This window comes from Schistocerca americana, chromosome 5, assembly GCF_021461395.2.
Source record: "Schistocerca americana isolate TAMUIC-IGC-003095 chromosome 5, iqSchAmer2.1, whole genome shotgun sequence".
In the NCBI taxonomy this organism is placed as follows: Eukaryota; Metazoa; Arthropoda; class Insecta; order Orthoptera; family Acrididae; genus Schistocerca; species Schistocerca americana.
Window position 1 is genome coordinate 30,167,275 of NC_060123.1, and position 16,688 is coordinate 30,183,962.

Genomic DNA, 16,688 nt, shown 5'->3' on the forward strand with positions numbered 1-16,688 from the left:
CACGGAGGACTGAAACAACCCTCAGACAAGGGATACTCATGTCATGTGGTTGCCGTCGCTTTGAGTGCAGCTCAGCATAGCGCCATTGCACCGATTTTCCGTTGCATTCGGTGAACCCACACTCGAGGTGCATATTGGTAAACTTTCCGTCAGCAAGCGTGTCCGTAGTAATGTGTATCACAGTGAACGTACAAATAACACAACCGGAATAACAAAGCCACGATAGAACTGACCACAACTCACAGACTAAAGGGTGAAGAGAAAAGTGGATAAGGATTACAGCTATCAACAGCAAGAAGCGTAAGTGACTCTAGCAAATTTGTTTCCAGACAAGACATACAGCGGATTTTCGACATTTGCACTGTTGTAGAGACAATTTCAGTGCAATACAATTACAAAGATATAGGGATAAGAAATCAAATTAAGTGTGTAAGTAGGCTGTTTAGGTTTTTATGTTGGTAACGCCACGTAGCGCTCTGTATGAAAATCACTGACTGTGCTGTGTGCAGTCTGTGGCTGATTGACATTGTTGGAATATGTGTTATTGTAGTGTTGGGCAGTTGGATGTGAACAGTGCGTAACGTTGTGCAGTTGGAGGTGAGCCGCCAGCAATGTTGGATGTGGAAAGAGAGATGCCAAAGTTTTGAGAACGGACGATCTGGATGTGTGTCCTCCAGAAAAAGGAAATTTGTAAAGATGGATGTCATCAATTGATATATATATATATATATATATATATATATATATATATATATATATATATATATGATGACTTTTGAACATTATTAAGGTAAATACATTGTTTATTCTCTATCAAAATCTTTCATTCGCTAACTATGTCTATCAGTAGTTAGTGCCTTCAGTAGTTAGAATCTTTTATGTAGCTGGCAGTATTGACGCTCGCTGTATTGCAGTAGTTCGAGTAACGAAGATTTTTGTGAGGTAAGTGATTCATGAAAGGTACAGGTTATTGTTAGCCAGGGCCATTCTTTTGTAGGGATTATTGAAAGTCAGATTGCGTTGCGCTAAAAATATTATGTGTCACTTTAGTGTTGATCAGAATAAGTAACGAGAAAACTGTCTGCGTATGTTGAGTTTTGCTCAGCTGTTTGAAAATCTAATAACGTAAGAGTTTTTCCAGCATTGTCATTCTTTACATTCAAAGGGGAAGATTCATATGGCGACCCTTAGCCGAGGATACCTCACTGGAAGCTTCTGATTTTTTCTTGTAGTTTGAGTAATTAGTGTAGTTGTTGTATATTGCTGGCACGTAATTGTAGAATGAATTTCCTTTACAGTTGTAGTTTTTCGTTGTTGTACAGTAAAACTGTTGTAGATTTGCACCAAGTATTTTGCAGCCGCACTTGCAATTAATTGGATATTATTTTCAGTGCTATTTTAATGTGTTTTCTTATTTTGCTCTTCAAAATGTGCTTTTCTGTGTTGTGTGAAATATTTTGACAATTATGGCGTGTGAAAAACGTAACACTAGGCTGTAAAGGAAATTGAGAAATGACAGTGAAGGCGAGAATAGTGTGTTAGCGCCACCGTGTAATGACATAACAAAAGGGGAAGTTTCATAAGTGTAATGACTCTGCACCGAGCCATTGGAGGCGGTGTGGTTTCTATGCACCAAAATACTTGGAAAATATCCCTGGACAACCTCCGTTTGTCGGCAGAGTTCACGTTCGTCCTATATCTGTAATTTGTTCTCCGTGATCTTGATGCTACGTTGTTCGTAACGCACAAATTAAAAAGGAAATTTGTGGTAAGGTCTTACGTGAGCAAACTGCTGAGGTCATCGGTTCCTAGGCTTACACACTGCATAATCTAACTTAAACTAACTTACGCTAAGGACGACACACACACCCATGGCCGAGAGAGGACTCGAACCTCCGACAGGGGGAGCCGCGCGGACCGTGACAAGACGGCCTAGACCGCGCGGCTACCCCGCGCGGCAAATTACAATGAGGAACTCGAAAACAGGGCAATGTGCACTGCTCGAAATAACATGTCTGTTCTCGAAGAGCATTTACGATTCGCCCTCCGTCTGTGTTCGCCTCTAGAATGAGAATTGCTCTCACTGAGGGGGTTGTCTGCCTTCCCTGCGAGGGTGCACGCTGATGAGGACGTGCAGGCGGGACTCCTGCCGACATTCACGCAGACCTCAGTTCCGCGGAGTACTTGCAAAGATGTTGAGTAGCAGCCTTCATTTTATGTTATTACTTAAAAGGATACACAGCCGTTAATTAGTTATCTGGTAACGTCTCTTCTTCACCGACGAGCAGCTTTTGTTACCGGTCATCCATTTATTTCACGAAAATAAAGGAAAATAGGCCCTACAACATTCAGTTCATCTTAAATCAATAAACGTATTACAGAAATTACATGTAGGGGAGAGAGTTGCGGGTTGGAAAACTTTTGATCCATTTGCCTCTACCAGGAGTTTAACATATCTTTCTATTCCGTTTTAAATGGTAGTAATTGCAATGGTAGAAATTGCAAAAGTACGCTTATTTAAAAAGGCAGCTAAAAGTACCTGTTATGCAATACATTTTATACACTGAAGGATTAGTTAGCGAAAGCAGAGTAGGGATTTGATAAAAATGTTGTACAAATAAATAATAATAATGATTATGATATATCCAACATTCCACATAACACCTTCAATTTATGTTTTTTTCCTTCTGTTTTTACCTTTCTAGAAATACTTACCCCCAAGCTGCGCATGACACAATACTAACACCTCTTCCTCTTTCTGAGCTCAACATCTCACTCATTATGGATGCTGAGTCAGTTTTTCAGGATAGCAAATGGGAAGTTATGGTACAGAAAATGGCCCAGAGATCATCAGTGTATGTGTGTGTGTGTGTGTGTGTGTGTGTGTGTGTGTGTGTGTGTGTGTGTATGTGTGTGCGTCTGTGTGTGTCTGTGTGTGTGTGTGTGTGTGTGTGTGTGTTTGTGTGTAGTGAGTGAAGTGTTATGAAACAATGTGTGTATAGTGTGTGCAGTGACTGACAGTGAGATATGAGTGAACAATGTGGCATTATTTGTAAAAAAAGTTTTGTATACCAGGAGTAAATATAATGATTGTCTCTAACTAGAGGTCTGTAAATATATGTGTATACGAATTAGCTTATTTTAAATTGATCGAAATTTGAAAATACTTTGACATGTCGTATATCCTTGTAAAAAGAGATCTACGGACGAATAAAGCTACTGCTACTACTACTACACTGTCCGCTGGCTACAGTCTATATAAGAAATCACAAACATGAGTGCGGAAGTGTAAAGTTTTTCAGATGTTCCACGGTACATGGTCATGTACCTACAAACACTGTATTGAAATTTCTTGTCAATACAGTACTTCATAATCTGTTACTTTATTATTCTACAGGATATCAATTGAGTTTTGCAATAAACTTCAGCTAGTAACAGCGAATACTCTGTTTAAGAATAACAAGAGGAGGAGTTATAATTGGAAAAGGGAGGAAGATACAGGTAGATTTCAGTTAGATTACACCACGGTCGGACAGAGATTCCGAACTTAGACGTTGTATTCCAAGGCGTACCCAGAACACGGTGTAGCTTCACATCACAAAGAAATCACAAAAATTTTCAGGGAATTCAGAAATACAGAAGTACACTTAGGAATGAAATATACAAGAAGCGTAGGAAGCGAAGGTGAATTGGGTTGCATGAAACATGTGAAGAAATCGAAAAAGAAATTATTGTAGGAAGTGCTAACTCAGTTCATAGAAAGTCAAAACAGCCTCCAGTGAAATTAAAAGCAAGGGTGATAACATTAAGACTGCAAAGGTATTTCCACTGTTAAACACAAGGAGAGAGCGGATAGGTGGGAAGAGTGCATTGGAGGACTCCATGAAGGGGAATACGAGTTTGATGATGTGGCAGAAGGTGAAACAAAAATCGATAAGGAACAGGTAGGGATCCAATATTAGAATCAGAATTTAAAAGAGCTTTGGAAGACTTAGGGTCAATTAAGGTAGAAGTGATGGGCAAAAATCCATCGGAATTTCTAAAATAATTGGGGGCCTGGCAACAAGACGGCTGTTCACGTTGATGTGTAGAATGTTTGAGAATGGCGATGTGCTATCAGCTTCCTGAAAAAATATCATCCACACATTTCCGAAGACTGCAAGAGCAGACAAGTGGGAGCATTATCGCACAACGAGCTTAATAGCTCATGTGTCCAAGTAACTGGCAAAAGTAAGCTACATAAGAGTGGAAAAGAATGTTCAGGTTCTGATAGATGACAATTAGATTGGCTTTAGGAAAGATAACGGCACCAGAGAGGGAGTTCTGCCGCTGTCGTTTATAATGGAAGCAAGACTGAAGGAATATCAAGACGAGGTCATATGATCTGACGACTTGGAAAAAAGCGGTCATCAATATAAATTAGTGCAAGATGTTCGAAACTCCTACAAAAAAGGGTTAGCTATATGGAAAGACGAATAATACACCACGTGTACAAGAACCATAAGGGTGGAAGATCAAGAACTAAGTGGTCAGATGAAAAAGGGTGTAAGGCAGAGCAGACTTTCACCCCTACTGTTCAATCTACACATCGAAGAAGCAACGACGGAAATAAAAGAAAGATTGAAGCTTGGGATTAAAATTCAAGGTGAAAGAATATCAGTGATAAGATTCGCAGATGACATTGCTATCCTCAGAGGAAGTGAAGAAGAATTGCCAGTTCTTTTAAATAGAATGAAAAGTCAAATGAGTACAGAATATGGATTGAGTGTAAATGGAAGAAAGACGAAAGTAATGAGAAGTAGCAGAAATGAGAATACCGTGAAACTTAACATCAGAACTGGTGATCGCAAATTACATGAAGTTAAATATTCTGCTACCTAGGCTGCAAAATAGCCCATGACGGACGGGGCAAACACGATGTAAAAGGCAGACTTCTTCTTCTTCAGTAGCGCTACAGCCCTTGGTGAGCCTTGGCTTCTTCAACAATCTTCCCCCACACTTCTCGGTTATCTGCTGCTCTTTTCCATCCCCGGACTCCCATACTGGTGATATCCATTATTACCTCGTCGATCCATCTTCTTCTAGGTCTCCCTTTTCGCCTAACTAAATGGATCACTCCTTTCATCATTTTCTTTGGAATTCTATCCTCTGCCATTCTCTCAAAGTGTCCGAGCCATCGTATTCGCTGTGATTTCACAAATTCTACTATGTCCCTGCCTTGTATTAACTCTTGTAATTCGGCATTGTAGCGTATTCTACAGCCTTCTTCCTCCCTTATTGGCCCATAGATTTTGCGTAGTATTCTCCGCTCAGTGGTTCTTAGTGCATTTTTATCGTGTTCTGTCAACGTCCATACCTCTGACCCGTATGTGATAACTGGGAGGAACAGGGAATTATATATTAGCAGTTTAGTTTTTCTTGTAACAAGGCCGTTTTTGAAAAGTTGCACATTTGCGAAGCTCTGTTTCCTGCTTGTATCCTTTCCCTTATAGCCTTTCCAATAAAAGGCAGACTAGCACTTGCTTGCCAAGAGGAGTATACTAATATCAAACATAGGCTCAGTTTGAGGAAGAAATTTCTGAGAACGTACGTTTGGGGCACAATATTGTATGGTAGTATGAAATGGTCATATGACATTGTTGGCCGGGACGTCCCAGTCTGGTTCGGCCGCCAAGACCCAGCCTTATTTCATTCGGCGCCACGTTGGGCGACTTGCGGCCGATGATGAGGACAGCACAACACCCAGTCCACTAGTGGAGAAACTCTCCGACCCAGCCGGGGATCGAACCCGGGCCCAGTGCATGGTAGGGAAGCACTTTACCACCCAGCTAAGTGGGCGAACTGTATGGTAGTGAAACATTGGCTGTGGGAAAACAGGAACAGAAGAGAATCGAAACGTTTCAGATGTGGTGCTACAGAAGAACGTTGAAAATTAGGCGGCGGAAAACACTAACAGGAAGAAGGGGCCGGATCGTGGGACATCTGTTAAGACATCAGGGAATAACTCTCATGGTAGTAGGAGTAACAGTAGAGAGTTAAATCTGCAAAGGAAGCCAGAGATTGCAATACATCCAGCAAATAATGGACGTACGTTGCAAGTCCCACTCTGAGATGAAAAGTTTGGCACAGGAGAGGGTTTCGTGGCAGCCCACATCAGACTCATGGATCAAAGAAATAATCAGTAAAGTGAAAGCAAATTAAGCACAATTTTTACCGAAAACTAGTTACAAGTTAAATACCTTTTGAAACAGAACCTATTAAAAACCAACACAAATTTCAATTTTCAGGGTACGTAGAATTGTTAATTATAAATGTTCATTTCATTCCCACAAATAAAATGTTCAACACAAAAGACCTTTCGTTTCTAGATATAAGGTGGGGTGCGACCGACAAAGTATGACTTACTTGTACTCACGTTATATAACTCCTTTTAAAATAATAGAATTTTACTCGTCATAAAATGGTGTCACTGAAGAATTAACAACATCATCCAATTATTTTTTATAGATTATGCAGCACTTGAATGTGTGGGACTAAAAGTATTTGAAATTGCTGCACAAAACATAACCTCATGCTTGTAACTAAAAAAAACAGTAGAAAATGCGGGAAACTGCTTACGGCGGTATCAAGTGCGCATTCTTCATGTGGTTCTAACATCATTCACTACTCTGAAACATTGACCAGAAAACATGGTATGTTCCTGTGTACATTATCCGCTAGATACAACACTCACTGTACTAACCTGCGAGTTCCGCCATGTCTTCTGGTTCCCGGTAAGAAGCAGCGGCGACAATTGGTTGGTATATAGTAGCGACTGACCTTCTTGCAGTATATCGAGAAAGGAAAACCTGGAAAAATTCCTGTCTCGAATGTTTCGGTCCCTTTCAATTATGTGCCAAAAACCTCTTTTTTTTTATAGTTCTCTCTAAGGCACACCTTGCGAAAGCCAACAAAGTACACCACAAGTATCGACAAGAGTTTTTACCAAAAACACACGTTATCAAGCGAGGAAAACGTCTCGGACCGCAGTGTTAACAGATTTACAACTTTCCCCACTACCGAAACCAACAGTCATCTCCTCTGGTCCAGAAGTACGTCCATCAAATGTTTAAAAATGCGAACTCAAAGGATAAAGACTCTCATAGCAGTCAGACCTCAACCCGCCAGGTTAGCGGAGAGCGCTACTGCTCTGCTTCCTAGACTCGGGTAGGCGCGCCGCCCTCGGATCGAATCCGCCCAATGGATTAACTACGTCGGCCGGTGCGCCGGCAAGCCTGGATGTTTTTTTAGGCGGTTTTCCATATCCCACTACGTGAATACCGGGCTGGTCCCCAGGTTCCACTTCAGTTACACAATTCGCAGACATCCGAACACGTTCACACTCTTCCATGGATTACACTAGATGCAGACAGCTGGGGTACACTAATTCCGTCCTAGGGGGGGGGGGGGGGGGGGGAAGTACGGGGTGAAAGGGCAGAAAGGGCATCGTGGTACAGTGTCATCGGCCTGAAAAGTAATCGGTTCGAATCCTGGCGTCGTCGTGGAACATATGTAAGTTGCCTACTACAGTTGTTTTTGTACGAAATGTAGCCCAACTTTACCTCCCACTCTATAAAAGTCTTCGTATTACCAAAACTACGTATTTTCAGTTATCCCACTTACACTGGTAAGATAACCTTTGATTAAACAGAACCTAACTTGAACTGAACTGTAACTGATCTGAATGTAGCTTGTCTTTGCGCATTGGAAGTAAAACAATTATCTGGCCCTAATCAAAATCTCCCCTTGCCCCGCGTCTTGAAAATATTGTTGCAGATTTCTCGAAAGCACAACTGCAAACAGCAAATAGGCAGCGGCTGAGCTATATTGCTGTTTCTGAATATGTGTTCAAACTGTTGCACGTGATAATGCGTAATGACAAACAGTGAGGTGCGGAGAGTGACTACTCCTATGAAATGATATTCCAAGAAAACAATTTTAGAATGAAATATATATTAAAAAAGGCAGAGTAGAACTTCGCGTAATCGTCACATATAACAATATTCTTAACAATACTACACTTAAGAAAGTGAATAAAGACTTAAAATGGTACAATGTTAACAGAGAATTTCTATAAAAGTCAAACAGCTTAATTAATTAATATGTTACTTCATGATTCTGGGAAGTGGGGTGGTCTGTATCACAGCTCAGAGCGAGTTACTAGCTGACGATAATCATCCCTAGCTGCACAGTGCTGAAGTCTTACCTCAAACTTCTTCGCTTCAAAATTAATAATATCATTCAAAACATATATTCCTTCCACCTTCCAATGTGCATCTCATAACGTCCTTGCTGTTCTTTCTTCATCTAGCAGATACAATCACAAGTCCACACAGCACTACTAAATACATTTGTCACCTACCAAACTGAAACTAAGAATGTACAAGACCGCTCAGAGGCAAAGACTGTGCCACGACAAGACCAAATATTGTTTAACAGTACCGTAACTTGCTCTCTCTCTGACGTGCAGAACGATGACGCACAAAATTAAAATGACATTATCACCTTACAGATAGCCGGTTCGAATCCTGGCGATGTAACAGATTTTCCAGTTAATATTTGACGGGAAATCTGTGAAAAGTTTTTGGGCTACAGTTATTGATCATTGTGTCACAAAATCCTGTGTTAAATACCAAACACTTCATAGAGGAGGGGGGGGGGGGGTAAATTAGATGGGGACGATATATTGGAAGGAGGGTGGGGGGGGGGGGGGGAGAGGTTTTAACATTTTAAATGTTTGGATAATAAGTTGCCGTCTCCTTAATCTAAGAATAGAAGATCAATGCAGCTAGCCGCTATCTCTGTGTAATGTCTTGTCTGTGTAGACGTGTATCTGTTGTCTTTAAGATCCCTTCACCTTCACACATAAGTCTATACAGTAAAGTAAGGCCCTCCCAGTTCTTGGCTGATCCGTGATAAGACAGGCGAAAAATTATACTAATGGAGGATTATTAGTATTATCTCTATATTCATTCGCTCTTTCTCTCCTTTATCTATGTATAGTTTTTAATATAAGATTTCATTACGTGATAACAAGAATCAGCCAAATAGAATGTTTGGTGGAGTCCTTCGTCTTGGTAATCAGCGGCTGGCTTGCTGTAAGAGATTTTTACATTTATTATTACTGTTAAACACTGCAGTCAGTCGGGAGAATCAATCGTTTGAACAATTTGTTCCTTTCACGAAAGATTACGAATTCCAGATGTGTACGAAGCCTTTTTGGACGATTTAACACAGACTCAGTGATTGCAGGCTCTCTTCGACACAGCTGAAACTTCCCCACTAATTATAGGGCCAACGTGATCAACAAATGATTCAGAAAAAAACTCATTCGTTCATTCACTCCAGAACAAAAAAGTCACAAACCTTATTCATGGAGGAAATCGTGTATTAAATCCACCTCCATTACATGTCCAGATCTCCGGTGATTCCACGCCTTAATTATTTTCCTTTTACAATCTCTTTCTCTTCAAAACAAACCGCCAACGGCACAAATGTTAATTGGCTCGCTTTAGCGAGAAGAAAAGCAGAATATGTATCTCTCAGAAACACGTCAATCCCTCAACAGATATTCCAGAAACTGTCCTAGATACCACTTTCCCAACCATGGAGAATGCATATACACATCTCTGTTATTTCAAAGAATAAACGCACTAGAAAATACTTTGGCGTCGACGAGCTGTCGCCGCATATATTACGAGAAAATCAGATCAGAGAACTTTTCCAAAGTGAATGAATGTGGATGGTTTGATTGAAAATGATTAATTGGTGCGTGGTAGAGGGTATTTGCTGTGGGGACATTAAATGGTCCTCGCAGCGAACGAAGTTTGTGAGCCTAATTTTGATTTACCGTACACACTTCGCGAGCTATCTATTAGTGTGGGTAACCCGGAAGTGATGAGTGTCAGTCCTCCGACTGAAAAAAAAAAATTATGTTTAAGACAGGCGAAGAAAAGAAACATTGAAAACAGAAGAAATGAAGAGACAGGTACTGCGGCTGTATTGCTTTTACGTGCATGAAGGTGTTATGTCTGCTGTGCACAACCAAGGAAGACGATATTTCATGAAACTAGTATCAGGGTCTACCCATTCGGGAACTTTCTTAAGCAGGGAAACCTTGGAAAACCTCTTAAGCCTAGACCCCCAGCCTACGGTACATAGAAGATAGGTAAGCCTACAGAAGAAAAAAATAATTTTGAAATTGATCTTTTATTTTACCAGATAGGTTTTCATCCAGTTGGGATATATGACTAGCCATTTCTGCTTTCAAACTAGCATTCCCTTCTCGAATTTGCGCCATTATACTATTTAACAAACTTGTTAATTCCATATCCTCTCCCTTGTGACTTGCATCCACAGATACATTGGGTTCACTTTTCACTACCTTTGGTTTCACTTCCCGTTCCTCCTGTTTTGTGGGTGTGGATTCATCTATAGGATTTTCCAACCCTACAACAGTATCTATGGTCCCTAATTCTGGGTCTGACCTTGTAATGTTTTCGTCTTGCTTGTTACTATTCGACTCCATCTTATGCTGCTGTATTTCGTGCCTAATAGAAATGTTTATTAAACCAAGTATTACTTGTTTAACTCCTACTATTGGACTTTCTTTTGCTGCTTTGCAGGTTGTCGTCTTGAACTTACCAATTGTGGCATATTTGTCTACAACAGAATTTTAAATTTAAAATTTTCTGGAAACTACAAGTTTATATAAAACACTTTTATTGCAGCCATTATTCTACAAACTTGGTAAGTCCTGTCACGGTCGCCACATGCGACCGAACCGCCGAATCTTTCCATCAGTAAATGGGGTATGTTCTCAACTGACTCGGTTGTTTTAACCCCTCCACTGACGGAATGACCCGCTTCCTACTTCCGTATGTATAAAGCCAATACGGACTTGTAGCTGTCACGCCTTTGCGCTTACTGCTACGTATTTTAACCATAAATAGCTCAGCCCTAATGGTAAGAGTTAGTAGTGAATTCACGTTATTAATCTTTGAAGACAGCACAGCTGCCACAAGCTCAGCTCACTTTTACTCCACTCCTACCCTCGCCATTGCACCACATTAACTAGGTGCTACATGGACCTTGCTAAATTCACTTGCGTATACATTTTTGACCGTTACTCGCCAGTATTTACCTATTGGATTAGCACACTCCTAACCGGACTATTTCTCAAAGAGCTGTGATGATTGAACGGGTTCGATCCACGGCCTACAGTGCCCTACAGTTCACACGGTAACACTGCCTACCTGACCCACTTAACTTGGTAGTGAGCTTATGTATCCAATCACCACTGCTAGCAGCAGTGGATAATCCTATCAGCACGACGAGAGCAGCAGACTTACCGTCGAATCCTCCTGAAAATACTTATAACTACGGTCGCCAGCTCTGAAGGAGCAAAAGAATAAATCAATTTTTTTGGCTCGTTTCAAAGTGAAACGGCTTGAGTTGAATTTAAACTTAATTCTGAATATTACTCTTTCTGATCATTCTAGGTGATTCTACAAAGCAAATACTCTCTCAATTTCTGTGAGTTGGCTTGGTAATTACCACCAAGACAATTTATGCAACTTAGGTTAACAAAATTCTATCCTTCAAGTTATTTAATGATTTTGGATAGCACTCTTTGGACAATTGATATAGAATTATATAGAACTAGTTAAGTGACTTTACTTGAAAGGTTACTCAGAAAAATTTAAGTAACTATAAATAGACAACTCACTCTGGTGTGACCATTGCTCTTTTCAACATTCTTAAACGCTAAAGTATTCTACAACCAAAAGAATTGTAAATGAAAGAGGCGATGGTGGCCTCAGTCTGATTTCACTACACTATGTTTCAGGTTACTACACTTTACAATGAACAACATGCATCGTAATTTTACTCATTACTATATTCTGTCCTCTGCACTTGCACAAAAGAAAACTGGTATTCTCCTTTTACATGTATACAAAGTTCGACTTAACAATTTCAAGCAGTCTTGCCTTGGGTAGACGTGTCGGTGCTGGTGGTGGGATGCATGTGGCTAACGCAGCTCTTCACGCCTCATGCCCTTAATGGCGGCTGGAACTACGAGCTGTAGCACTCGTATAAGCTACTGCACGTCCGCCATAAAATCTGGGCGCAGGAACTCTAACAATCAGCCCCAGTGGCATAGAGACGGCTTCGACAACCATTTGTCGCGTTCTACTCCACAAACGGCGACGATATTCGCCTCTTCGCGGTTGCACAATCACTTTTGCGTGAGCACAGTTACGCACGTCCTGTCACGTCAACACTCCCCAGGCCATTCCATTGTTCAGTCCCTGTGTCTCCAGCTACCTCTAGCTACGCTCGTATCATCAAGAGTGGGGGCGTTCCCCTACCACCTTTTCACCGAAATCATTTAGTATTTAAGAATATTTATATTTATTACCCTGGAGTTCATACCAGTCATAATAATTTACTACTAGCGCTTTATAACATTAAATCATACAGTAATAGCTTATAATTACCAAGAAAAAGAATACATTTGACTCCGATAGCTTAGTGCATTGTCTGAGAGGCAGCGCTAATTCCCAGTTTCGCCAATAGATGGCATCAGGGTGCACTCCCTGGCAGTCTCACACCAGCGCGCCCGTTTCCGACGCGCGGGCTCCAAATTACTGTCAGCCCACCATTATTTCAGTTCCGTTACACATGCCCCACTTCTTATTGAAGTATCTAACAGTGATAATTCAATAAGAAGTCTCTCCTATAATGAATCTGAAATTTTCGTTAAGCTTTTTACCAAGGGTTTTCCCTTTCTTACTGATACACCTCGGTACTTATATTACTTATTTAAAATTAAACACCAATTCTTTCTATCTTTCCTGCTAAACATTACATAAATGATTTACATATATTCTTTACAATTTTCTTACATCTAAACACAGTACACTTTAAACATCTTTTTTACAAAAATTTTAAATACACTTCTTTTATCTCAGGCAAGTAAAACACACGTTATGCGCCTATTACTTTATAGCCCGTCCTTTTCACTTTACCTCCTCACTTTTCTACCTCTTCCACAACACTTACTTACACATCTATTAAGGCTTTCTTAGAAGCTCAGTCTTTCCCAGTCTGTTTAGTCTCTACTTAAACTAGAAGTTTCATTAGAATACTGCAACATATTTTAGTGAACATTTACCTTTCACATAGAACAAAAGAAACAAAACTATTTACATATTGGTTTACTTTAATATTTATTTATATATTTAATTTCAATCTGGTAGAATTCGTGGTTCATACCTTTTGAGATCCACTATGTTTCTTACTCCCAGGCGTTTGCCTGTTAATGGGTACTCTAAATAATAAGCGTTCACATTGGGTATGGACACTATTTTAAATGGTCCATTATATATATATTTAAATTTGCTGATCTCGTTATTAATTGCACTTGACTTTTCATGTGTTTTTACAAGAACGAGATCACCTATTTTGAATTTAGGATTCCTTACTTTTTCGTCATGACGACGAATTCTCGCATCTGCTTGTTTTCTCATCTTGTCTTTTACTAAGTTCTTTTTACTATCATAATCTAATTCAACTCTAACTGGAAATTCTAGTAGGTCTTCTACTAGACTTTTACTCCTCGCCTTTTTCAGGATTTCTTCTGGAGTAAATCCAGTGCTCTCGTTTGTTAATGAATTCATGATTTCTTCGAATTCACTCACAAACATGCCCCACTTCTTGTGGTTACTATGGCAGTACGTCCTAAATAACCGACCTATCTCACGCATATATCTTACTGCCGGATTGCTTGATGGGTGATAAGCTGAGATATGTACCACCTCTACATGTTTCTCAGTTATCCCATTCGTCCACATTTTTGAGCAAAACTGAACACCATTATCTGATAGTATTCTCTTTGGCTTCCCTACTTTCACAAAATAATCACACACCATTTTATCATACACAGCTCTGGCAGTAGCTTTTCTCAAGGGATATAGCTTTATATACTTTGAGAAAAGTTCAACTGCTACAAATATGTACACAAAACCCCCCATGGTTTTCGGTAATGGTCCAAAGATATCTACTGCTACTATTTCTAATACTTCATCAGGTTTTATTGATTGCATGGGCCCTTGATTAGATGCATTTGTTACTTTCGCCTTTTGGCATAGATCACAAGATCTTATCCTCTGTGCTACCCTTCGTGCCATGTTGTTAAAGGTAATGCATTCATCTAACTTATCGGTACACTTCCATGCACCACAATGGCCATATGCCAAGTGAACATAATCTATCAGCACTTCAGTGTGTTGTTCCGGCCAACATACTCTCCACTTCCCTGGATTATTTAATCTTTGAAGATACAGTACACCTTTATGTATTTTATATGAAGCCCTTATGTTAGTTGCGTCCGGATTGTCAAACTTGACCTTTACCGACTTGAGTGCATCATCATCACTTTGATATCTTCGCATATTCCGACATATTTCCCTAATTTTTTCTCTTCCTTCCGCTTTTTTGAAGTAATTCACCTCAAAAACATCTTCCCTATTCTTTACACTTTCTAGTGTCTCACATCCTTCCGGTAATCTCGACAAAGCATCCGGTACTGCATGTTCTTTCCCTTTAACATACTTGATCTCTATATCAAATTGTTGTAAAAACAGCGCCCATCTGGTCAACCTGTTATGTAACAATCTGCAGTCCTTCAAAAATATTAAAGCTTTGTGGTCTGTATGGACCACAGTCTTATGTCCCCATAAGAAAAGTTGAAATTTCCTAAAACCCCATACTATAGATAAAGCCTCCTTCTCTGAAACCGTATAGTTTCTTTCGTACTTAGACATGGTTCTACTCGCAAATGCTATTTGTCTATGAGTTTTTTCCCCATCTATCATTACCTCCTGAAATATGGATACTCCCAATCCATAATCGGAACTATCTGTTGCCATGTGGAATGGTTCACACAGGTCAGGGTGCCATAACTTTATGTTTTTAGCCAAATTGTCTTTTAGCCGGTTGAATGCTGCTTCACATTCCTCAGTCCACATATACACACTGTTCTTCTTAAGTAGGTTGTTCAGATGTGGGCTATTGAACACCTGATCATCCACATACTTACGATAAAAGGAACAAAGTCCTATAAACAACTTTAGTTGTTTTTTATTCTTGGGAGCAGGAAAATTTCTTATTGCTTTGACTTTATCGGGATCCTTTTCAATTCCCTCTGGTGTTACTATGTGACCTAAAAACTTTATTTCTTTCTTCACAAACTCGCATTTTTTTAGGTTCAGTGTCATTCCTCCTTTAATTATAGCTTTGAACACCCTGTCGCATAATTCCATGTGCACTTCCCATGTCCTTGTAGCAATTAACAGATCATCTACATAAACCGTGATTAGCGAACTAAGTTCACTCCTTAAAATTTTGTTTAAAGCCCGAATGAACACTGAAACGGAAGTATTTAGGCCAAATGGTACCACTGTGAAATGGTAGCATTTGCCGTTGAATAAAAATGCCGTGTACTTCCTAGACTCCTCACTTAATGGGATTTGCCAGTATCCTGCAGTTAGGTCTAAACTAGTCATGTACTTTACACCATTAAACTTCTGCAATAAATTATCTATGTTCTCTGGACGATCCAACTCCCTCTTCACTACTTTATTCAGAGTACGAGCATCTATCACTATTCGTACACTTCCATCCTTCTTACCTACTAGCACCAGTGGGTTATTATATGGGCTAGAACTCCGTTCAATGACCCCACATGAAACCATTTTATCTATTTCTTTTTGAATTGCTTCTTTCTTAGACACGGGTACATTATATGGTGGTTTAAAGAAAGGTTCATGCTCCTCTACCTCCATGCAGTACTCATAATTTATCACTCGTCCCGGTTTGTCTGAAAATACCTCCTGATTTTCTTTCAGAATTTGCCATAGATCCTCCCTTTGGGGATCAGATAGTCCTTCCGTTTTATCCACTACATTTCGAAAGAGTGTCTCCTTATTTCCATCTTCAACTATCTGCCTCACCAGAAACCAATCGAATTTTTGACCTATTCCTGAATCATGATCATCTCTAAATTCTACCCATCTCAGCTGGTTCTCTTCCATTACCCTAGATGATTCAAATGGTATTTCTAATACTGCACTATCAACTTTACAAACTATTATCCCTTTGTCACAATCTATAATTAGTTTCTGTTTTATTAACCAGTCAATGCCTAAAATGATCTCGGCACTGAGCTCTGGAACTACTAAAAATGCATTCGAAAATAGCTTGTTTTTTATCTTAAATTCCATCATCACTTGATGTTTAACAGGTTTACTACATTTCCGTGCCGCCCCTATCACTTTAACACCTGTTACTGGCATCATGACTACTCCTCGTTGCTCTTTGATCATCTCAAAAAATGTGTGCGAAATAACACTTATTTGAGCACCTGTATCCAACAATACATATAAATCGTATCCACATATATTAATGGGTAGGATTGTTTGCAATCTTATTGTCCTCTTTCATACTTTCTTTATCTTCCCATAATAAATCCTTTTCCACCGCCAAGTCTTGCCATATTATTTTTCCGGTTTTTATACTGACCATTCCATCTGGAGGTTTCTTTCTCCTTTTCATCCTAAATTCTTTCACCACTTTTTCCAATAGTC